Below are 26,249 nucleotides of genomic sequence, written 5' to 3'. Positions count from 1 at the left end.
ATTATCTTGTAAAAAAAGGTTTTTTAAAACTTCAGTGACTCATTCTTAATATAACCTTTCCATAGTATTTAAATTTTCATAGAGCTATTTGATGACTTTTTAAAATTAGGCATTGTGAGTTTTAATTCTTTGGAAGTCAATAGAATTATTTTGATGCTTGCTTGTTTCCAAATATTAAAAGCTGAGTAATTTAAGCCTGTGAACTCAATTAGTTAGAACATGATCTTAGTGTTGATCATCATACAATTCTATTGATGTCCCACAGGAAAAAACTCAGTCCAAAGCTAAACCTAATGCTACTCCTGGCACACATTTGGGTTATTATCTTCTCTAATTATGAAATACAGCATGCAAAGCCAAGTTTCTGCTTCTATATGACCCTAAAAAATGGAATGGGGGTGATTTTTATACTTTCTTTCACTCTTCCAAAAGTTACAATTTTGTTTTCTGTTAGCACGCACGTATTGATTCACTCATTGATTCACTCATTTGTTCATTAAAACACATTTATTGTATGCTTCCTATATGCCAGGCATTATTCTAAGAGATATATATATGATAAACAAGACAGAAAACATGTTTGCTCCACAGAGCTTCTATTCTAGTGAGGAAAGACAGACAAGCAACCAAAAAAAAAAAAATAGTGATAATTGTTTGTAAAATGATATAAGAGAGTGTTCTGAAAAAAAACAGTTGGGGATTGGGGATATTATTTTGGGCAGGATTGTCACATAAGATCTGGTAGATGTGACTTTTGAAACAAGACCTGAACTATGAGAAGGAACTAGCCATTTGGGAACTACTTCCCAAACAAATGCAACAGACTTGGAGGCAGAAATGAACTTGGGAGATACCAGGAACAGAAAGAAGGTGTTACTAGGATAGTTTTTAAGGCTGGAAGAGGAGGCAGAGGCCAGCCCTTGAGGATTTTAAATACATTTAATTTTTCCTTCAGTTTCTTCTGAAATGACATTACTGATATTATTATATTGGACTTAGAGTTAGTTTTGCCTTCTTGATACTATTAATTATGCCACAGAGAAAACCATATATTATCATAAAATTTTAGAATGGAAACATTCCTTAGAAATTACCTAGTCCAACCCCTTCATTGTAGAGATATGGCAATTTGAACCCAGAAAAGTTAAGTGATTTGTAGGAGGTTAATCAGCAAGCCTGGGTAAGCTAGGATTTGAGCTCAGGCTTTAGTATTACACGGTGTGATGTTCTTTCCAGAAAACTAAAAAAAAAAAAAACACTCAAGGGATTTTTACGTTTATGGTGTTTTAATGGTTCTCTTATTACCTATTTGATTTTTTAAAAAAATAATAGATTACTATAATTTAACAAGTATTTAAATATAGTTGTTTTAGATTTGAACTATGCATATTTTTAAAAAATCATTTGCCAAAGTTTTATAAGAGCAGAATGATGCAAAAATTGGCTTAGTATCCATCTTTTAATTACCTTTAATTGTACCACCTGCTGAGGTTCTTAACCTGATGTCTTTATGCCTCAGGGGGATCTACAAATGAACTTCAGGGTTCCACTAATCCTTTGAAAAAATGCACAATGTTTTACACACCTGTGATTATCATTTCAGGTCCTCCAAGGAATAGACAACAAGACAGAATTAGACAAGCTTAATTTATGGGGGAGTGCATGTGGAGGGTAAAGGAGAGGGAGGAGGAATAGAAGGCAAGAGCCTTGAGACCACAAGGCAGGTCTGGCATCTGTGAAAGGAGAGAGGGGAAGGAGGATTTGGTTGGAGGCCTTAGACTGCAGTATAGTTCTAAGAAAATCTCATCCAAGCTAATGTGGAGTCCCCAAGCAAAGTTTGCTTATTGGAAGCATCCTATATTGGGCAGAAAGGTACAGGCACCATTACCTCTTCCATGCTTATTTATTGGCTCCAAGAAGCCCTAGGGCAAGTGCTATGAGCAGTCATGAATCCAAGGGGTAGTAGCTGGGGCTGTCCATCAGCTCAGCTCCTGGCAGGAGTTCTATGAAGGAGATCTGGGTGGTACACTTCCAGGGCCACCACAGTATGCTTATTTGCACTCCTTTGAGGGAATTATCTGTGGCTGTTGTTACATTTACAAAGTGTTTGGGTTCCAAAGAAAGTTCAGAACAACTGACTATTCAGACACCTTGATATAGTTTGGATTTGTGTCCCTGCCCAAATCTCATGTTGAATTGTAATCCCCAGTGTTGGAGGAGGGAACTGGTAAAAAGTAATTGGGTCATGAGGGTGGAATTCCCCCTTGCTGTTCTTATGATATTGAGTGAGTTCTCATGATATCTGGTTGTTTAAAAGTGTACAGCACCTCTCCCTTTGCTCTCTTCCTCCTGCTCCAGCCATGTAGAATGTGTCTGCCTCCCCTTCTGCCATGATTGTAAGTTTCTTAAGGCCTTCCTAGCCATGTTTCCTGTACAGCCTGCAGAACCGTGAGCCAATTAAACCTCTTTTCTTTATAAATTACTCAGTCTCCAGTAGTTCTTTATAGCAATGTGAGACTGGATGAATACAGAAAATTGGTACTGAGAAGTGGGGCATTGCTATAAAGATACCTGAAAATGTGGAAGTGACTTTGAAACTGGGTAAAGACAGAGAGGTTGGAAGAGTGCAGAGGGCTCAGAAGAAGACAGAAAGATGAGGAAAAGCTTGGAATTTCATAGATACTTGTTCAGTTGTTATGACCAAAATGCTGATAGTAATATGGACAATGAGGCTGATGTGGTCTCAGGTGGAGATGAGGAACTTATAGGGAACTGGAGCAAAGGTCACTGTTGTTAGGCTTTAGCAAATACAGCATTGTGCCCCAGCTCTAAGAATCTGTTGAACTTTGTACTTGAGAGATAGAATTTAGGGTATCTGGCAGAAGAAATTTCTAAGCAGCAAAGCATTCAAGATGTGGCCTGGCTTCTTCTAACAGGATATGCTCATATGTGTGAGCAGAGATGATCTGAAACTGGAACTTCCAGCTGGCTGCAAAAATTTGCCTAAGTAAAGAAGAGCCAAATGTTAATAGCCAAGAAAATAGGGAAAATGCCTTCAAGGCATTTCAGAGACCTCGTGGCAGCCCCTCCCATCACAGCCCTGGAGGCCTAAAAGGGAAGAATGGTTTCCTGGGCTGGGCCCAGGGCCCTGCTGCCCTGTGCAGCCTTGGGACACTGCTCCCTGTGTCCCAGCCACTCCAGCTCCAGCCATGGCTAAAAGGGTCCCAGATATGTCTCAGGCCACTCCTCCAGAGGGTGTAAGCCGCAAGCCTTGGAAGCTTCCATGTGGTGTTAAGCCTGCAGGTGCCCAGAAGACAAGAGCTGAAGCTTGGGAGCCTATGCTTAGATTTCAGAGGATCTATGGAAAAGCCTGGATGTGCAGGCAGAAGTCTGCTGAATGGGCAGAGCCCTCATGGAGAACCTCCACTAGGACAGTGTAGAGGGGAAATGTGGAGATGGAGCCCCCACACAGAGTCCCCACTAGGGCACTGCATAGTGGAGCTGTGAGAATAGGGCCATCATCCTCCAGACATCAGTATGGCCTGAATGTGAGACATGGAGTCAAAGGAGGTTATTTTAGAGCTTTAAGATTTAGTGACTGCCCTGCTGGGTTTTGGACTTGTACAGGGCCTGTAGTTCCTTTCTTTTGGCAGATTTCTCTCTTTTGGAAAGGGAGTAATTCCTATATCCCATTGTATTTTGGGAGTAAATAACTTGTTTTAGATTTTACAGGCTCATAGGCAGAAGGGACTTGCCTTGTCTCAGATGAGACTTTGGAATGTGGACTTTTGAGTTAATGTGGAAATGAGTTAAGACTTGGGGGACTGTTGAGAAGGGATGATTGTATTTTGCAATTTGAGAAGGACATGAGATTTGGGAGGGGCCAGGGGAGAATGTTATGGTTTGGATTTGTGTCCCTGCCCAAATCTCATGTTGAATTGTAATCCTTAATGTTAGAGGAGGGGTCCAGTGGGAGGTGATTGGATCAAGGGGGGACCTTGCTGTTCTCATGATAGTGAGTGAATTCTGAAGATAACTGGTTGTTTAAAAGTGTATAGCACCTCACCCTTCACTCTCTTCCTCCTGCTCCAGCCATGTAGAATGTGTCTGCTTCCCCTTTGCCTTCTGCCATGATTGTTGAGGCCTCCCTAGCCATGCCTCCTGTACAGCCTGTAAAACCATGAGCCAATTAAGCCTCTTTTTTTTTTTTAATGAATTACTCAGTCTCAGGCAGTTCTTTGTAGCAATGTGAGAATGGACAAATTCACACTTAAATTATGGCCCCAAACTATGGACTCAAATTTATTACCTTGAGTTTGGTAAGTAATACATACCAAATCATTGCTAATTGTGATATTGTTGCCATTATCTCTTTATGGGTGACAGAGACATTTACACTTTTTACATTCATGTCTATCTCAATGAAAGCAAGGAGTGTCTGACTACTGGCTCTAGGTTTATACCACAGGGTTTGGATGTACCTATTTTTCCTTAGGAGAAATGCTAAAGTTTCAGATCATGGATGATGGAAACCAAATTTCTGGATTTATATCATCATTCTGGCACTGACTGGCTGCTTGACCATAGTAAATTACTTCATTCCTCATTCATGCCTCACATACTTCATTCATGCCTCACATTCCTCATTTCTAACATTGCACATAATCATAATAGTGTCTGCCTTCTGGAATTGTGGGAAGGATTCAATGAGATGATCTCCAGAAAGCTCCTCATATAGTGCCTAGCACACATTATTCTTTTTTTTAAATATACTTTTAAGTTTTAGGGTACATGTGCACAACGTGCAGGTTTGTTACATATGTATACGTGTGCCATGGTGGAGCACACATTATTCTTATGGTGATAGGCTATTGGGCACTGGGCACTGCAGTTTGCCCCACTTGAGCAAATTCAGCACTCTAAAATGTGAACTTTGGGAGTGAATGAATGGATTAAGCTCTGATCCTATCTGATCCTACAAGCTGCAGAAGAATCCTATGAAGACTTGGCTCTTCTAAAGTATTTGAAACCTTTTTTAGTAAAACAGTAGTGTTTCTGGTTTGGTAAGATTTGTGGAGATATTTATTTTTTTCTTTGGGCTTATTTGTATTTTTAATTACAAAATTATGCATTATTTGTATAATTAAGCATTTTAGATTTTATGCCTAACACATCTGTTTTTAAAGCAAGTTAAAGCTATAAAGATGATTTTACATAGAAGTGGATTATTTCATAATATGTTACTATTACTGTTGTTACTGTTTAAAAGTTTTCAAATTTCCTCCAGAGAGCTTGACCTTTATTGATGTATCACTTTCTGTTTGGGTGACACTGCCTTTTCTCCTTTAACAACTTCCTTGATTTATCTCAGTCTGTTTTTTCTGTAATTCCTTTTTAAATTTCCTATCTTCTTGGTACATCTACTTTTCACTATTTCTGGTATAAACATTTTAGTAAGGCAGATATGATAAAAATTTGAAAGATTAAATAAGCACTCACGAGTTATTTAGTCCAGTGGTAACAAATTACAGCCCAAGGGACAAATCTGGCCAGCAGCCTATTTTTGTTATTAGAACCATGCTTTAAAAATTACACATTGGCTATACAACTCTCACGCTACACAACTGAGTTGAATAGTTACAACAGAGATGGAATGACAAGCAAAGTAGAAAATATTTACCATCTGTCCTTCTACAGAAAAAGTTTGCAAACCCCTGATTTAGTTTCCTCAAAAGAAAAAAAAAAGGCAAGAGAAAAAAATGTTCTAGAGTAAGATAGCTCTTTGAGTGTAGGAAATGTGTCTTACTCGTCACTTTATCCTTAGTAGCTAACCTACAGCTGGGCTTATTTATATGAGATAATAATCAAATATTTATGGAATTGAGTTGACTATGGCTTTACTTTACATTCATTTTTAAAATTAAATGGCTTAAATTATAAAGAGATTTCATCCCAGTAGGTTTTTATTAAAATGGCACTGTAGAGTAAACTAGCTGGGATAGCCCACTGAAGTGACCATTATAAATAATCTCTCTGGGGTGATTTGTAATACATTAGAAAAACATTCCTTTTGTGAAAAAAAAAACTATTAGTTTAATGGGATAATATGTTTGAGAGAGACTGCTTGACCACCTGCTGCTTCTTTTAACATTTTGCTTTTTATGCTAAGACTCCTTTACAATTTCTTAATACTTTAGGGATAAAAACTCATCAAATTACTAAACTCAAATGCATTTTCTACAAATACTTTCTGTAAGTTTGTTTTAGTACCTTGTTTGGAAAAATTGTTTAGGTAGTAAAACCTTTGTATGTGGCTACATGTGAATTACAAAACTAATTTTTAATACTTATATTGCTATAGCATTAGGAGATATACCTAATGCTAAATGACGAGTTAATGGGTGCAGCACACCAGCATGGCACATGTATACATATGTAACTAACCTGCACATTGTGCACATGTACCCTAAAACTTAAAGTATAATAATAATAATAATAATAATAAATACTTATATTGCTATAAAGGTCAAATGTTTTAAACAATTATAATTTATTAATCATTTGTATTATGCAGAATTTCACAAAGTAACAAACCTAGCCTTAAGTGGATAATTGCTATGTTAAAATTGTTAAAATTAGGGCATAGATTTCTTGTTTTCTGTTTTTAATTCATTTGTTTTTGTTTGATGAACAAGGACATCAATTATTTATAACTTTGGCAATTTTCCATAAAGTGCTTCCTATTGATAGAAATAATCTGAGATATTTCTTTCAAAAAATTCCTATGCCTCTCTCTTTTAAATTCTGATTCAGTATTTGTGGGCTGGAACTGGGGAATTTTCATTTTTAGAATATAAGCACTCTGAGTTATTCAAATCATGAGAGGAATTTAGGAAATGTTGATTTAAAGAATACCTTCATGGGAGTGATGTCAGCAAGATGACCGACTAGGAGTCCCATTCCTCATCTCCTTCAAAAACAATGACTTACTATCCACGGATGAAAATAGCTCTAGGAGAGCTTTAGAGTACAATTTAAAAGCTATAGCAACCCAGGTAGCACAGCAACTGGGGATAGGCACGTAGAAAAGCACCGGAAACATTTTACCTGTGTTATCCCATCACCTAGGCCACCACAACTCAGTGTCAAAAAGAATCTCCTTGGCTGAAACTTCCTGATGTAGTGGAAAAGGAAAGCAGGAGGACCCCAGTAGTTGTCACCATCAGGACCCTTCACCTTTTCAGCCAAGGATCCCCACAGCCTTTGTCAGTAAAACCCCAGCTGACAGAGCTGCACACAGCCCACACCACTGCATCACCCCAAGCCAGAACTGCCTCTGTGACCCTTGGAGCTGGAGCCACTGCACTACTCCCAGCCCCAGCAGTGATGTACACCTATGCCCCTGACCTGATTCCACTGTGCACCCATGCACCCAGCACTGCTGCACATCCCACCCAGCTAGTACCCTTGCAGACACTTGCAGGTGAAGGTCTCTCCCCACCAAAGCCAGACCATAAAGTATGGAAGAAATAACTCCTTCAAATGCACAGACACCAACACAATACTACAAGGAATGTGAAAAATCAAGGAAACATGATACCATCAAAGGAAGACAATAAATTTTTAGTAATTGACCCCAAAGAAATGGGGATCTACAAATTACCTGACAAAAAATTTAAAATAATTTGTTTAAAAAAGCTTGATGTGCAACAAGAGAACACAATTAGACAACTTAATGAAATTAGGAAAACAATACATAAACAAAATGAGTTCAACAAAGGAATAGAAATAACAATGAAGAATGAAACAGAAATTCTAGAACTAAACAATGTAATGAATGAAATGCAATAAAGAGTTTCTACAGAAAACTCAATCAAGCAGAAGAAACAATCAGGGAACTTAAATACAAGTTACTTGAAACTATTTAGTCAGAGAAGTAAAAGAAAAAACGAGAAAGAGTGAAATAAGCCTTCAGGATTTATGGGACATTTTCAAGTGAACCAGTATACAAATTATCAGAGTCATAGGGAAGGAGAAGAGAGAGAAAGAATAGGGCAAAAAGCTTACTTAAAGAAATAATGACTGAAAACTTCCCAAATCTGGGATAGGAAATAGATATCCACATTTTAGAAACCCAAAGGACTCCAAATAGCTTGATCATAAAGAGGTCTACTCTGAGGCACATTATAACTGTAAAAAGTCAAAGACAGACAATTTTGAACGCAAACAGAAAAGGAATCACATATAAGAGAACTCCATAAGTATACCAGTAGACTTCTTAGAAGAAACCTTGCAGCTCAGAGAAAAGTGCGATGGTATATTCAAAGTACTAAAAGAAAAAAAATTGCAAACCAAGATGATACCTTGCAAAACTATCCTTTAAAAATAAAGTAGTTAGAATAGTTCTCAGATAGACAAAAACTGAAGGGTTTGTCACCACTAGATTTTCCTTTGAAAAATGCTTAAGGGAGTTCTTCAATTTCAAACAAAAATATGCTAAACAGACACATAAAAGCATATGAAAGCATAAATCTCACTAATAAAGATAAATATATAGACAACAAATAATTTAATACCATAATGGTAGTGTGTAAATTTTAACCCTAATATTAAAGTTAAAGGACAAAATATTTGTTAATGGATACACAATACAAAAAGAAGTAAACTCTGACTGTAAGAACACAACGTGTGTATGTGAGGGGTGATAAAAGTATAGAGATTTTATATGTGATTGAAGTTGTTGATATCAATTTAAAATAAATAAATAAATACAAGATATTTTATGCAAGCCTCAAGGTAACCACAAAGAAAAACACCTATAATTTATACACAAAAGATATGAGAGAAGGATCAAACCAAATTACTACAAAAATCATGTCGTAACAAAAAAAGACATCAAGAAAGCAAGGAAGGTAGAGAGGCAAGTGCAAAACAGGCAGAAAACAACTAACAAAATGACAATAAGCAGTTCTCACTTATCAATAATTACAATAAATATAAATGGATTAAACTTTCTAATAAAAGGCTAGAGTGGCTGAAAGGATTAAAAACAAGATCTAGCAATATCTTGTCTCCAAGAGACTTACTTTATTCTTAAGCACACACATTGGTTGAAAATGAAAGGTTGGAAAAAAATATTCCATGCAAATAGTAACTGAAGAAGAGCAGGGGTGGCTAACTTAAATTAGACAAAATAGACTTTAAATCAAAAACTGTTCTAGAGGAGGTCATTGTATTAGGCTGTTTTCATGCTGCTGATAAAGACATACCTAAGACTAGGGAAAAAATAATTTTAATGGACTCACAGTTTCACATGGCTGGGGATGCCTCACAATCATGGCAGAAAGTGAAAAGCACATCTTACATGGTGGTGGCAACAGAGAATGAGAGCCAAGTGAAAGAGATTTCTTATAAAACCATCAGATCTTGTGAGACTTATTCACTACCACAAGAACAGTATGTTGGAAACTGCCCCCATGATTCGATTATCTCCCACCAGGTCCCTCCCACAATACATGGGAATTATGGGAGTACAATTCAAGATGAGATTTGGGTGGGGACACAGAGCCAAACTATATCATTCTGCCCCTGTCCCCTGCCAAATCTCATGTCCTCACATTTAAAAACTAATCATGCCTTCCCAACAGTCCCCCAAAGTCTTAACTCATTTCAGCATTAACTCAAAAGTCCACAGTTCAAAGTCTTATCTGAGACAAGGCAAGTCCCTTCCACCTATAAGCCTGTAAAATCAAAAGCAAGCTAGTTACTTCCTAGATACAGTGGGGGTACAAGCATTGGATAAATACAGCCATTTCAAATAGGAGAAATTGGCTAAAACAAAGGGGCTACAGGCCCCATGCAAGTCTGAAATCCAGCGGGGCAGTCAAATCTTAAAGCTCTAAAATGATCTCCTTTGAGTCCATGTCTCACATCCAGGTCACACTGATGCAAGGGGTAGGCTCCAACAACCTTGGGCAGCTCCACCCCTGTGGCTTTGCAGGATATAGCCCCTCTCCTGGCTGCTTTCATGGGCTGTCGTTTAGTGTCTGTTGCTTTTCCAGGCTCATGGTACAAGCTGTCAGTGGATCTACCATTCTGGAGTCTGGAGGATAGTGGCCCTCTTCTCACAGCTCCACTAGTCAGTTCCCCAGTAGGGACTCTGCGTGGGGGCTCTGACCCCATGTTTCCCTTCTGCACTGCCCTAGCAGAGGTTCTCCATGACAAGGGATAAATAACCAGAAAAAAATTATATATACATATATATATTTCTCTCTCTATATATAAAATTCAAACAACTCAACTCACTAGCAAAAGCACAAATAATCCTATGAAAAAATGGGTGAAAATCTGAATAGACATTTCTTAAAAGAAGAAACACAAATGGCTGACAAGTATTTGAGAAGTTCCTCAACATTAATAATTATTTGGAAAATGCAAATCCAAACTACAATGAATTATTACCTCACACCAGTTAGAATGGCTATTATCAGAAAGTTGGTGAGGATGTGGAGAAAATAGAACCCTGGACATTATTGGTGGGGATGTAAATTGGTACAGCCATTATGGAAAAAATATATATATATTCAAAAAATATATGTATTCAAAGGAAATGAAATCAGTTAATTGCAATATTAGTCACATAGCCAAGATATGGAAACAATCTAAATGTCCATCAATGGATGAATGCATAAAGAAAATGTGGTATATATGTATGTATATGTATGTGTGTCTGTGTATGTGTGTGTGTGTTTATGAATATTATCCTTAAAAAAGAAAGACATCCTGTCATTTGTGACTACATGGATGAAACTGGAGGATATTATGCTAAGTGTAATAAGCCAGGTACAGAAAGACAAATGCTTCATGATCTCACTTATATGTGGAATTTAAAATAGTCAAACTCATAGAATTAGAGTGTAGAATGTTGCTTGCCAGGGGTTGGGAGAAGAGGAAATGGGGAAATATTGGTCAAAGGGTACAAAGTTTCAGTTATGCAAGGTGAATAAATTCTGGAGATCTAACATACAGCAATATGACTATAGTTAATAATACTGTATTGTATATTTGAAATTTGCTAAAAGGGTATATATTAAGTGTTCTCACCACAGAAAAGAAAAAAGAAAATGGTTATGTGAGGTGATAGATACGTTAATTAGATTGTGGTACACATTGTATGTATATATCAAAAGATTTAGTTTTATACCTTAAATATTTATAATTTCATTTGTCAACTATACTCCAATAAAGCAGAAAAATACTTTCACATTTTCTTCATCATATATAAAGTGTTTTGAATGGAACTTGAAAAACTTACTTGGACCCATAGTATACTCCCACCAATGAATGGACCGTTTTTATATTTATTCAAAGAATTTAGAATTTGTACTTAAAATAGGCTAAATATTAGATAATTTTATCAGTTACTTAGAGTAAGTTTCTTTTAATATTTTAGTAACTGACTGTCCTTCAATATCTTAACCTTATTTGGGTCACAGATTCCCTCTGAGAAGTTGATGAAATCTGCATGATCTCTCCCCAGGAAAATTAACACATGCAAATTTTGCATACAATTACCAGGCTTCTATGAACCCAGACATATAATAGTGAATTCCAGCCATGGACCAGTTTAAGGTCTATTCTTCAGCTGGGACCCACATTATTTTTAATTTTGCTCTATACTAAGTATTTTAGCCTTGCCCTTAACTTTTTTTCTTGCCGGATGCTGTACTGCCAAAATTTAATAAACTGGTCCAGGGTTCTGGCTGTATATACCTCTCTTTCCAGTTAAATAGGACATATGTTGCCATTGTACTTCTTTTGCTTAATATGTCAATTTAAAAAATCTCATGTATTTTGGTACAACTCCAGTTTTGGAGAAGCTATGTATAGAAAGAGTAAAAAGTTGACAGTTTATTGGTGGAATAATAGAGGGAAAAATACCTTGAGATAGGGTGACTCCTAATAGACTCCTGATCATGCAATTCAAGAAGGAAGATGCCTGGGGGAAGGAGGTGAGGTGACCAGAAGCCAGCCACAAAAAGCCTAGTGCATACTGGAGTCAAAGGGATGAGTTCAGAGAGCTGGCAGCATATGCCCTTGGTCCCTCCCTTGTTTTAGAAATGAGAATTCAGGGAGGAATGAAAACAGCTTGGGTGGCAGATGGCCACAGAGAAAACTGTTTCAACCCGAATTTGAGGATTGTATCAAAAGCCCAGGCAGAAATAATTTTGTTTTTTTCAAGGTCTTAGAGTTGAGATCCAGCGGTAGAAACAGAGAAATACTGAGTGGGGAAGAAATGCGAGTAGAGGGGAAAGAAAGGGAGACAGAGGGAGAGAAAAGCTCAGGAAAGAAGCCACACTTGTATTAATCTATACAAAAATAGTCTAATTAATTATCTTGTGGAAATGTAATGTGCCAGGCTGAGCGTGGTGGCTCACACCTGTAATCCCTGCACTTTGAGAGGCAGAGGTGGGAGACTCACTGGAGTTCAGGAGTTGAAGACCAGAGTAGGCAACATGGCAAAACCCTGTCTCTACAAGTAATACAAACATTAGCTGGGCATGGCAGTGCATGCCTCTAGCCCCAGCTACTCGGGAGGCTGAGGTGGGAGGATCACCTGAGTCTGAGAGGTCGAGGTTACAGTGAGCTGTGATCATGCCACTGTACTCCAGCCTGGGTAACGGAGGGAGACACTGTCTCAAAAAAAAAAAAAAAAAAAAACAGAAAAAAAAAGAAATTTAATCTGTTTAACTGGCTGTAACCTCAAGAGTGTGCACTTTAAAATTACTTACCGAAAGTGTATATGTACTACTTTATGCTTCATTTGAGAAGAGGAATATTAGAGAAAACAAAAGGGCCAGCCTCTCCCCTGTATGTCAAATTATGGCTCAGAGCTCACACTAGCCCACAGGACATTTTATTTTGAACTAGAAACATACAGGCCCAGCCCCCCACTAGGACCTGTGGCCTAGCGAGCACCATGTAGTTGGGATATCAGTGCCCATTTCTCTCCATTGCCATCCCTCTGTGTTAACTGTGTTAACCCTGTTAAAAAGAACTGAATTTCTGCTTAGGCTTCAGGCAGCAGAGGGGATGCGGACAGCCTTTGGATATGTGTAAGGACATTCAGGTCTCTTGCAAGCCAGAGCCCCTACAATATTATCATTCATTTCTAGCATTCCAGCTATCCATGTAAATGTGAATCTGGGTAGGAAGGTTACAGAACAGCAATTTGGGAGAGATGCAGGTGGAGAGATCAAAAAGGAAAGAGGTACTGGTTCAGCAAGCCACACCATATAGAGCCACCCTGACGATCAATAAGGAGGCAGATGTTTCAGCCAGTCTGCTCTTCCATCCAGAAACTACTTGTAATTTTAATCTTTTCATAAATAATCATAGAAATCATTCCAGAATCATCATATTTGTATGTATTTATACACATACATTTATACATGATTCATATACATTTTCCTATATTCATGAATGCTAGCCATTCTTTCATATGAGTTACTTTATTACAATATTCAATGAATGTACTATCCAATAAATGCAATTAATGTCAATAATTCATATTATGTCTACTCTAACAAAATATGAAACATGTAAATTAGGTAAATCATTAACTTATATGAGGAATTTTGAAACCACGATCCAATCTTATTGAACTGTTCTTTAATGTTTAATGCTAATTAACCAAACACTTAACACATTTTATTCACATAAATGATTACGCTAAAAATATTTTACACTTATTTTCAATATTTTCTTTAGCTTTTGCTCTATCTTCTTTTGCAAATTCAGTGAAAATCTGGGTAATAAGATATTGATGATCAAATGTGATTTGTGTCTATGTCTTTATTTGTATCAGTTTGGATTATCCTCAATTAAGGCTGTTCCATTTCCTTCATTTAGACTTATTGAATGTCACATATTGCCACTAATGAAGCTTATAGTTATAAGAGGTATATAAGCACTATATCTTCCTTTGTATTTAAACCCTGTATTATTGTTTGCAGGTTCAAGATAATCTGTAGGGCTTTTTATTTTCTTAAAATAGGCAATTTAAAAATTCTGTTAATGTTTTGAATATGTAATACTTGATAATGGTTCAAAATTAAAATGTCAGATTGTATACAAGGAGAAGTCTTGTGACTACTCCTTCCGTGTTCCCCTGTTCCTCCTGGCCCTATAAGGAACCATTTTTTGTAGCTTCTTATTAATCATTTCTGTGTTTATTAATGAAAATAAAACACAAATATATGTTCTTATTTTTCTCCCTTTCTTTCAAAAACAGGTGATGTTTAAAAATTCTGCCCACAACGCCTTTTAACCTTGCTGCTGACTTATTTTTCCAGTTGGTAACTTACTTCTTTGCAAAGAGAATTCATTAAATCATCTATGTATGCATTCACAAGATCTCTATAAAGTTATCAAAATTAACAGGATGATTTTAAATAATTGTTCATTGATTCCACTCTTATAAGTTTTCAGAATGGATTGGTTGATTTGCTGGAAACATAGTGCTTGAATTAAGGACATCAGAGAGGGAGTCTGGTCCTCCCTAGTGACTGGAATGTTCTGGCGCACTATGCAGGTTACTGCCTTCCTGGCTTGATGATTTGGATAACTGCTGAGCTATTTTTTTGATATTTTAAAAATTAATTTAATTTCTAGCATAAAATCTCTGCTAAAGGCACCACATAGGAAAGTATATACAGATCTCAAAAATGGTTGAGGATGTTTTATGCTCAATGCAAATTTTAAAAACTTGTAATTTTAAAGTCTTGTAAAAAGTGATGTTTCAAGAGTTTGAACTGTTTAAATTTAGAATGCTGAAGAGGAGTTTGTGATGCTAACAATTATCTCTTGTGTGATCATATCACCAACTAATTACAAAATTGGAAGTTTTTTATTCACTCAAGCGCTTCCTCCTTCTCATTGCTAATATTTCCATTCAGGGTGTCTAGGCATCCTCATTTACGAATATGATTTTGTATTTCATGTTGTGTAGCATTAGAACCTTGCTCCCAGTCCTCAGCATTCCATGATACATGACTATGCTGCACAGACCATGGTTAGGGTGCGCTTCCATCCTTGCCATTTATATTGCAAATAGAGCCCCCTTTCAACCTCAGGAGTGCCCTGGATTTGGTATTAAATTCTGTGGTCAATCTGTGAGATCTGTCAATGATAATAATGGCTTTTATTGAGCATTTGCTCTATACCAGGCACTGTGTTAAGGTCTTTGCCTATATTATTTCTTTTATTACTGCACAGAGCATAACTCTTCCATTAGGCAACTGTATCGGAATGCTATTTTACAAAAGGCAATGGGAGCCAAGAGAGGTTAAGTAATTTACCCAAAGTCAAACAGCTAATAACTGATAAACTGGGACTTGAATTCAGACTTGTTGTATCTGCACAGTAACTGTTTGTGCCTTTGCTGTTTGAGAACAAGTCTGTGGCCACCGAGCCCAAGTTAGGTTGGTAACAACTTGTGGTGCTGGGACAACTGAGTTTCTTTTGATTGCCTTAAATTTATTCAGCCCATTCATCTGTCAACTAAATAAATACATTCTTTTTCTTTTTCTTTTTTAATAAATGACAAGACAAAACAATGTTTCGTGTTTGTGTGTGTTTGTGTGTGTGTGTGTGTGTTTGAGACAGGACCAATAATCTTGGCAGCGTTATGGCTTTTAAAATTTTGTACTAAATGCCAATTTAATTGTTTAGTTTGATGGGTGCATTAGGAACAGTGGATCACTGTTTCACTTTGGAAAAGCTGCTCTCTGTCAGGTTTGTGAACAGCTTTATTGTTTAGTTCATATAAAGGTCAATAGCTCTAAAAATCCACACTTTAATGGGTGATGTAATAGACATTTTATATGTGTTGCAGGTACTTTCCCTCAGTGGTTGAAATGAATACCTTTTGTGCCTTCTGGAGAAGGTGTCTGTATGTATGGTGTGGGAATATGTATGTGTCTGTGTATGTGCACATCTTGTTTGAAAGCCCCAGTCTTACAAACTTACAAACTGGATTCTTCAATCTCTTTCTTATGAAATATCAACATCTACTGTGAATCTATCATATATCATTGGAGTTGACAGACATTTTGACTGTTTAACTTGCAAATACAGGCTTTGGGTCAGAAAAAAAAAAGAAAAAAATATTTGTTGTAGATTCTGTTTGATTTTAAAAAAATGGAATCAATTGATTCAATTTAGCTTGGCAGCCTAACAAGGGACTTCAACTTCTGCATCTTCAGACCTTTCTCAGCTTTTCCCTTGCCCAAGAAACTCTTTCTTTCTCTTTGTTTCTTTTCGTAGCTTGAGGAAGTGTTAAGATTTGTTCATTTCAAAACAGATCATTTAAAAATGAAGAAGCCACATTGTTTAATTCACTGGACTGGGAGCCTTAGAGACATGTTCTATTCTCAGCTCTGGAAAATCTCTTAAAACAAAATCACATGACCTTCAAATAAAGATATTACTCTAGTTTGAGATAGTACACTTTACTTTCTAATCAGCCCTGAAAGCATAGTATTAACTGGAAAGACCTTGGCAAAGTTATACTATCTAAATAGGCAAGTTCCAAATCCTGGCAGAGAATATTCCTTTGAGTTACATTTTTCTACAATTTTTAAAAGTCTCTTCTCAACTGTAATCCTTCATTTCCAATAGGATTAATATATCTATTAAAAGAATGAAGATATTTTGGATGAAATTATTATAAATCCCTTATGGAAGTATACCACATTATAATCCCCAACTGAAGGCTAGAGTAGTGGTGATGGAATTAGGCTTACTGTACACACACACATCTGTAGCTGGGACTATTGATGATCCCATACCTGATACCTCAGGAAAACTGATCTCTTTAGCTATGCTGGTCCAGGTTTTGATATACCTTTTTTTTTTTTTTGACTTTTTTCTCTGTATTTAACAAAGCCAATCTGCATTACGAACAAAGAACAAGCAACACATACTTCCTTAATCATATAAGGAAAATTATAAAGAAAAAACAAACCAGGAAAGTGTGTGGTGAATGATGTGAAATTTCTGAACATAATGCAGTGAACAGTACAAACTATTTGGTTTCTGAAAAATTAAACTCTAGTCCTTACCATTTAACTGATTCTGTACCTTTAAACAATTGACTTAATCTTTTTGTTCTTTACTTTTAAAATAGGAGAATAACACTTCACATGGCTAGTTTAGGATCAAATGATAACTATGAAAGTACTTTGTAAAAGACAGATGTTAGTTATAGTGTTGATGATACAAGTCCTGCCTATGGGCTATTAGGTACATTAAATACACAACTCAGTTGTTTTTCTTCACTTTGTGGAAGCCCTAAGGAGATAAATTTCAGATTGTGTGCACTCATGCTTCGTGGGATTCTCACTGTCTACATGGCCATCCTTCTCTTCTGGTCTATTCTTTGGTTCTGTAGCTGAGGTCTGGGCTGCTCTGCTCTGGCCACAGTTTGCACTCCATTTCCACTTTGCAACAATTCTGATATGTTCTCCCTGTAATCTCCTTTGCCCTGCCCTCTCCCTCATTCCCAAAGAGAAAGGCTTGTCTTACTTGAGTCAGAATCAACTTGACATTTCCCTTTTCCCTCTGACATTTTCTAGCTTCAAGTCTTTTTATTATTATTATTATTATTATTATTATACTTTTAAGTTCTAGGGTACGTGAGCACAATGTGCAGGTTTGTTACATAGGTATACATGTGCCATGGTGGTTTGCTGCACCCATCAACTCGTATTTACATTAGGTATTTTCTCCTAATGCTATCCCTCTCCAGTCCCCCACCACCCAACAGGCCCAGTGTGTGATGTTCCCCTCCCTGTGTCCATGTGTTCTCATTGTTCAACTTATGAGTGAGAATATGCGGTGTTTGGTTTTCTGTCTTTGTGATATTTTGCTGAGAATGACGGTTTCCAGCTTCATCCATGTCCCTGCAAAGGACATGAACTCATCCTTTTTTATGGCTGCATAGTATTCCATGGTGTATATGTGCCACATTTTCTTTATCCAGTCGATTATTGATGGACATTTGGGTTGGTTCCAAGTCTTTGCTATTGTGAATAGTGCTGCAATAACATACGTGTGCACGTGTCTTTATAGTAGAATGATTTATAATCCTTTGGGTATATACCCAGTAATGGGATTGCTGGGTCAAATGGTATTTCTAGTTCTAGATCCTTCAGGAATCGCCACAGTGTCTTCCACAATGGTTGAATTAATTTACACTCCCACCAACAGTGTAAAAGCATTCCTATTTCTCCACATCCTCTCCAGCATATGTGGTTTCCTGACTTTTTAATGATTGCCATTCTAACTGGCGTGAGATGATATCTCATTGTGGTTTTAATTTGCATTTCTCTGATGACCAGGGATAATGAGCATATTTTCATATGTCTGTTGGCTACATAAATGTCTTCTTTTGAGAAGTGTCTGTTCATATCCTTTGCCCACTTTTTGATGGGGTTTTTTCTTGTAAATTTGTTTAAGTTCTTTGTAGATTCTGGATATTAGCCCTTTGTCAGATGAGTAGATTGCAAAAATTTTCTCCCATTCTGTAGGTTGCCTGTTCACTCTGATGATGGTTTCTCTTGCTGTGCAGAAGCTCTTTATTTTAATTAGATCCCATTTGTCAATTTTGGCTTTTGTTGCCATTGCTTTTGGTGTTTTAGTCGTGAAGTCTTTCCCCATACCTATGTCCTGAATGGTATTGCCTAGGTTTTCTTCTAGAGTTTTTATGGTTTTAGGTCTACCATTTAAATCTTTAATCCATCTTGAGTTAATTTTTGTGTAAGGTGTAAGGAAAGGATCCAGTTTCAGCTTTCTGCATATGGTTAGCCGGTTTTCCCAGCACCATTGATTAAATAGGGATCCTTTCTCCCTTTCTTGTTTTTGTCAGGTTTGTCAAAGATCAGATGGTTGTAGATGTGTGGCATTATTTCTGAGACCTCTGTTCTGTTCCATTGGTCTATATGTCTGTTTTGGTACCAGTACCATGCTGTTTTGGTTACTGTAGCCTTGTAGTATAGTTTGAAGTCAGGTAGCATGATGCCTCCAGCTTTGTTCTTTTTGCTTAGGATTTTCTTGGCTATGTGGGCTCTTTTTTGGTTTCATATGAACTTTGAAGTAGTTTATTCGAATTCTGTGAAGAAAGTCAGTGGTAGCTTGATGGGGATGGCATTGCATCTACAAGTTACCTTGGGTGGTATGGCCATTTTCACGATATTGATTCTTCCTATCCATGGACATGGAATGTTCTTCCGTTTGTTTGTGTCCTTTGTGTCCTCTTTTATTTCCTTGAGCAGTGGTTTGTAGTTCTCCTTGAAGAGGTCCTTCACATCCCTTGTAAGTTGGATTCCTAGGTATTTCATTCTCTTTGTAGTAATTGTGTATAGGAGTTCGCTTATGATTTGGCTCTTTGCTTGTATGTTGTGTATAGGAATGCTTGTGATATGATGGGGTTTTGCAAATATACAATCATGTCATCTGCAAACAGAGACAATTTGACTTCCTCTTTTCCTAATCAAATACCCTTTATTTCATTCTCTTGCCTGATTGCCCTGGCCAGAACTTCCAATACTATGTTGAATAGGAGTGGAGAGAGAGGGCATCCTTGTCTTCTGCTGGTTTTCAGAGGGAATGCTTCCTGTTTTTGCCCATTCAGTATGATATTGGCTGTGGGTTTGTCATAAATAGCTCTTATTTTGAGATACATTCCATCAATACCTAGTTTATTGAGAGTTTTTTAGCATGAAAAGCTGTTGAATTTTGTCGAAGGCCTTTTCTGTATCTATTGAGATAATCATGTGTTTTTTGTCGTTGGTTCTGTTTATGTGATGGATTACATTTATTGATTTGCATATGTTGAACCAGCCTTGCATCCCAGGGATGAATCTGACTTGATCGTGGTGGATAAGCTTTTTGATGTACTGCTGGATTTGGTTTGCCAGTACTTTATTGAGGATTTTTCCCATCGATGTTCATCAGGTATATTGGCCTAATATTCTCTTTGTGTGTGTGTGTCTCTGCCAGGCTTTTGTATAAGGATGATGCTGGCCTCATAAAATGAGTTAGGGAGGATTCCCTCTTTTTCTATCGATTGGAATAGTTTCAGAAGGAATGGTACCAGCTCTCCTTGTACCTCTGGTAGAATTCGGCTGTGAATCCATCTGGTCCTGGACTTTTTTGGTTGGTAGGCTATTAACTATTGCCTCAATTTCAGAACCTGTTATTGGTCTATTCAGAGATTCAACTTCTTCCAGGTTTAGTCTTAGGAGGGTGTATGTGTCCAGGAATTTATCCATTTCTTCTAGATTTTCTAGTTTATTTGCGTAGAGGTGTTTATAGTATTCTCTGATGGTAGTTTATATTTCTGTGGGATCGGTGGTGATATCCCCTTTATCATTTTTTGTTGCGTCTATTTGATTATTCTCTTTTTTCTTCTTTATTAGTCTTGCTAGTGGTCTATCTATTTTGTTGATCTTTTCAAAAAACCAGCTCCTGGATTCATTGATATTTTTGAAGGGTTTTTTGTGTGTCTGTCTCCTTCACTTCTGCTCTGATCTTAGTTATTTCTTGTCTTCCACTAGCTGTTGAATGTGTTTGCTCTTGCTTCTCTTGTTCTTTTAATTGTGTTGTTATGGTGTCGATGTTAGATCTTTCCTGCTTTCTCTTGGCTTTTAGTGCTATAAATATCCCTCTACACACTGCTTTAAATGTGTCCCAGAGGTGGTAGTATGTTATGCCTTTGTTCTCATTGGTTTCAAAGAACATCTTTATTTATGCCTTCATTTTGTTATTTACCCAGTAGTCATTCAGGAACAGGTTGTTCAGTTTCCATGTAGTTGTGTGGTTTTGAGTGAGTTTCTTAATCCTGAGTTCTAATTTGATTGCACTGCATTCTAAGAGACAGCTTGTTGTGATTTCTGTTATTTTACATTTGCTGAGGAGTGTTTTACTTCCAACTATGTGGTCAATTTTGGAATAAGTGTGATGTGGTGCTGAGAAGAATGTATATTCTGTTGATTTGGGATGAATAGTTCTGTAGATGTCTATTAGGTCTGCTTGGTCCAGAGCTGAGTTCAAGTCCTGAATATCCTTGTTAATTTTCTGTCTTGTTGATCTGTCTAGTATTGAGAGTGGGGTGTTAAAGTCTCCCGTTATTATTGTGTGGGAGTCTAAGTCTCTTTGTAGGTCTCTAAGAACTTGCTTTATGAATCTGGGTGCTCCTGTATTGGGTGTATATGTATTTAGGATGGTTAGCTCTTCTTGTTGAATTGTTCCATTTACCATTATGTAATGGCCTTCTTTGTCTCTTTTGATCTTTGTTGGTTTAAAGTCTGTTTTATCAGAGACCAGGATTGTAATCCTTGCTTTTCTTGTTTGTTTGTTTGGTGGATCTTCCTTCATCCCTTTATTTTGAGCCTATGTGTGTCCTTGCACGTGAGATGGGTCCCTTGAATACAGCACACTGATGGGTCTTGACTCTTTATCCAATTTGCTAGTCTGTGTCTCTTAATTGGGGGCACCTAGCCCATTTACTTTTAAGGTTAATATTGTTATGTGTGAATTTGATCCTGTCATTATGATGTTAGCTGGTTATTTCACCCATTAGTTGATGCAGTTTCTTCATAGTGTCTATGGTCTTTACAATTTGGCATGTTTTTGCAGTGGCTGGTACCGGTTGTTCCTTTCCATGTTTATGGCTTCCTTCAGGAATACTTGTAAGGCAGGTCTGGTGGTGACAAAAATCTCTCAGCATTTGCTGGTATATAAAGGATTTTATTTCTCCTTCACTTATGAAACTTAGTTTGGCTGGATATGAAATTCTGGGTTGAAAATTCTTTTCTTTAAGGATGTTGAATATTGGCCCCCACTCTCTTCTGGCTTGTAGGGTTTCTGCAGAGAGATCCGCTGTTAGTCTGATAGGCTTCCCTTTGTGGGTAACCCGACGTTTCTCTCTGGCTGCCCTTAACATTTTTTCCTTCATTTCCACCTTGGTGAATCTGAAAATTAGGTGTCTTGGGGTTACTCTTCTCAAGGAGTATCTTTGTGGTGTTCTCTGTATTTCCTGAATTTGAATGTTGGCCTGCCTTGTCTAGCTTCAAATCTTTAGAGGTCTTATCCTCCCCATGCCATAGTTCTGTCTCCTGGGTTGGTTTATCTGAAAAATATTTCTTACTGAGATTTTGAGACAGATTCTTGCCTTCTTCACCTGAGCTTAAGTGTGGGTCTGGCTTGCTAGTGGTCTTGCTGCCTGGAGAGTGGGAGTGCTCTCACTTCATTTTGCACCGTACATCCCTGTTCTCAAGGTCAGCAGCAGATAGAAACTGCTCTTTCCCACTTTTGAAAGACTCCATATTCCATAAGAGTTTCCAAATGAATTTCAAGTTCTAGCTTGAGAAAGCAGAAATAAAATTGAGGAAAGCCAATAAGTGTTTTTAACCTTCCCACCTAAGAGTAGTAGTAATTTTGGTAGTGCTACTAGAAGTAATTGTGGTATAGCAGCAGCAGCAATAATAATAATAGTAGTAGTAGTAGTCATCATCATTGTCTTAGTAGTAGTTAACATTTTTGCCCCTTTTTACAACAAAGTATGATGAAAACTTCTGAACATGCATTTTATGATTTAAACCTTCCAATGACCCTGTGAGGTGAGTCTGTCACTATTTCTCTTGTAGAGTTGAAGATGCTGAGGCTCTGCAGGTGAAGCAAATTGCCTGAGTAGTAACATGGAGAATCGGTATTCAAAGCCAGGTTTAATTTCAGAACCTGAGTACACTGTTCCACGTTCTGGAATACATTAATTGGCTCTTGGGGCAGAGGCTACTGACTCAAATGCCTATAGGAGCCAGTTCAGAAGTGAAAGTTGGTGGACAGGGCCCAGAATTAGGAAGACAGCAGTGCAAGCTAGATGATAAATGGCAACTGACATTCTTCCTCAGTGTTGGGGTGCTATGAGGCATGGTGGGGACTGGGGTTGTTGGAGAACATATGTCCTATCTAAAAAAATGACAGCTACTACTAAATCCAGCAGTTGTTCTCATAGAGAAATAAACTTTTTAATGCAGAAATTTTAAAAAGATGATGAAAACATGGATTTTATATAATATTTTTCAATTATTAAATATTGGCATTAGATGCAAATGAAAAGCTAAACAAAACACTGTGAGGGTTAAAATAATTATGTCTGGGGACCAAGTTGGGCCTGATGTGTTACCTCTCTCAGGGAAAAATTTTGGAACATTCAAACCATGTCAATGAGTGATGACACAATACAATAAGAGATATAATCTTCCGTATTGGCCAGTAGTTGGACTGTCCTTAGCCATTCCATCAACAATTGCTTTACGGAAGACTCTGGGGAAATCCCAGTTTATTAAATGTTGTATAAAGACTGAAAGAAATCACATAAGTAATAATGATTGTATTCTTAAGCCCCTACTGTGTGCCAAGCACTTTGTATAGCTATTTTATTTAATTCCCATAACATTCCTGTTAGACATGTGAGGATAGATATTTGAGAGGTCAAAAAATAATAGCAGCAACTTGCCAAAAATGTATAGCTCTAGCAAGGGGCAGTGTGGGGTGTGAATCCAGATGTGCATGATTCCAGAGCCCTTTGTCTTCCTGCTCAGCTCTGCTGCCTTTACAGTGACATATTGCTGTGAAGTTGGCATTATGCTGGATCTCACATAGGCAGGGAAAGGCTGTCCATGTTGTTCAGCATGACTTTCAGTTTCAACAAGGAGATTCCTCTAATCAAAATTATCTTTGTACACTACCAGAAATTATTCCCTTTCACATTATCACTCAGGCTGAAATTTGAGCCTTTACAGATTCTTTAGTTTTAACAAGCATACTCCTATGAAGGTGCCTGCTCAAGCAGTCTTTCCTTCATTCACGTGTTAACATGAAGTTAATCAGATTATATCCTTCAAACAACTAGCTGAGATCATAGGAATTTCCCCGGACAGCAGGGAGGAGGAAGTGGCTCTTCAGAAATATGTGTCATTGATTAGATGGGGTGACCGGGCTGTGGAAGTTGGGATAGGCCCTGTGTACCACAGGCAGGTTTCTGGCTGCTTCAGAAGCAGAAGAGTGGGCACAGAAGTTTGTTAATTATGTTACCTTCTGCCTAGATCTGTCCCCTCAACTAGACAAAACCATATTATTGGCTGGTGTTTTTTATCCTATTATATTTATGGTACAGAAATGTAGCATTTTTTTTTTGGCTGTGAATTAGATTTTGAATATTTTTTATGTTTCTAAAATAAAACTATTATCTTTAGAAAATTAATGTTCTTTTTTCCCGATTAAGGAACAGACTCTGTCAATAATTAAAGAGAAAACAAAGCTGAAGAAATAATCACAAAATAGCTCTCTCTAAGGGATAGGATTATGGACTTTCAATGTATTGTTTGAATTTTTTATAATAAGATAACTCATTTTAGAAGGAGAACAAACAATAGAGTTTTGGCATTGGAGGAGGGTGAATGAAAAATTGCTTAGTTGTCAGGGTGTAGTCAGAATGAGGTGGGCAAGTTTTACTGCCTGTGAGTTAGAATCTGTGATTACCTCAAGGAGAGAGGCCCTATTGAGGGTATGAGGCTCATGAAAGGGAACAGAGGAGGGGCCGACTCTCCAAGTTTTAGGTGGTCTTTCCTTCTCCCTACTTCTGAAGCCCCAAGGAATGTGGGGTTTCTCCACAGTTTTTTTTTTCCTTCTGGAAGTGAGAATGAGAATTTGGAAGAATTCAGGGTGATTCAGTACTCAGAATTCCCTGACATCTGTTAAACCTTAGTACTGACTGTTATTTATTAGACAGCTTTGCCCAAAACAGTCCTAAATGTTTACTGTGCCAGCCTTGCTAGAGTTTGCTCATGCCTTCTTGTAACCTGAATCCTACCTCCCAAGTTTTTAGAAGTCTCAGAATAGTTCTGTTTTCTTTCCCTTTTTGTTCATTTTAGATATCAGCTATGAAAAATTGTATTCTTTCATTTTGGTTCAGATGCAGCTTGGGATCCTCAACTTATTTCCCTATTTATTTGTCAATGGAAATTATTGCTTTGCCTTACTATAATATATGTCTCTCTGCAATTTCTGAATTTTCCAGGAGTAGAAGAATATATGCAAATGTTTTGCATATATTAGTGCATAATAACTAAGCTTTACCCTCTGTAAATAAACTCAAAACTGGTGGACAGTGGTTGTAAGTGGAATGAGTCAGGTGATAATGACTTATCCATTTGAACCCTAAACATACCTCTTTGGTCAGTCCTCAGAGTCCCTTACTGGTATTGAAGAGTAAGAGATCTACAAAGAAGAATATTAGGATCTAGGAACTCAGAAGGCTCTTTGGTCATTAAAGGCAAAATGACAATCACATCCTTTAAAATCAAATTTGTTATGTAATTATTCCATTTGTCTATCCCACAGATATCTGGTATAAGGAAAGGCTTTTATGGGTGAAACTGTTCTATTCTTTGTGATACTGTTGGAGAAAAGACCCATTTATTTAGTTCCCAAGAAAGGTTATCTATAGCAATGTCTTTTAATATGACATGTTCCTCAATGATTTCTCTTTAAAAATCCATCCACCTCTGTGGTCTGCTCTCTTGTCAGCTCATCTATTTAATTTTGGCTGCCCTTTTCAAAATTGAAGCCATCGGTGTTCTTGGCATCAGCAGATTTCTGTCAATCCTCTTTTTATCAGTTTTTTTCTCTGTCTGTATCTGAGTCGCCCACTTGGCCCCCTAACCTGTAGCTACACAGAATTGCTTGCTTGTACTACTTCAAACATATCCCACCCTTGTGGCCTCATCACTCAAATATCTGTGTTTTCTAAGGCCTTCCCTTTCCCTATAATTGATGAAAGCCCCCTGCTATTAAAGACTCACCTTATACATCACCTGTCCTATCTTTCTCCACCTTGGCCCTCCATCCTAAGCAAAATTAGGCTATCTGCCTTTTGTGCTCCAGTAGCATAGCTACGATATCATGATCTCTGCCTCACTCCACAGACCAGAGTTCCTTCATGTAGAGTACAAGATGATCCAGGCAGCGTTCAACTTATTTTTATTGATTTGAAATCTAAGGCAATACGGTAAGCTTTTCTAATGTTTCATGTATACATCCATCCTGGCACCTTCACTCAGTTCCCCTATTATTCCAGGTTTGCTCTCACACATTTGCTTATATTCAGCACATTATGAAATGTT

At 37.4% G+C, this 26,249-nt stretch overlaps 1 protein-coding gene and 1 pseudogene across 5 annotated transcripts in view; one reads left to right on the top strand and one right to left on the bottom strand.

The window, feature by feature from the left end:
• CCDC148 (coiled-coil domain containing 148) overlaps window positions 1–26,249 on the top strand; it is a 463,587-nt gene that overhangs the window by 39,097 nt on the left and 398,241 nt on the right. The window lies entirely within an intron of this gene.
• LOC103784028 (heterogeneous nuclear ribonucleoprotein D-like) overlaps window positions 1–26,249 on the bottom strand; it is a 48,085-nt pseudogene that overhangs the window by 7,165 nt on the left and 14,671 nt on the right.

This window comes from Pan paniscus, chromosome 13 (genome assembly GCF_029289425.2).
Source record: "Pan paniscus chromosome 13, NHGRI_mPanPan1-v2.0_pri, whole genome shotgun sequence".
In the NCBI taxonomy this organism is placed as follows: Eukaryota; Metazoa; Chordata; class Mammalia; order Primates; family Hominidae; genus Pan; species Pan paniscus.
The sequence above is the reverse complement of the archived record's forward strand: the minus strand, read 5'-3'. Positions and strand labels throughout refer to the sequence as shown.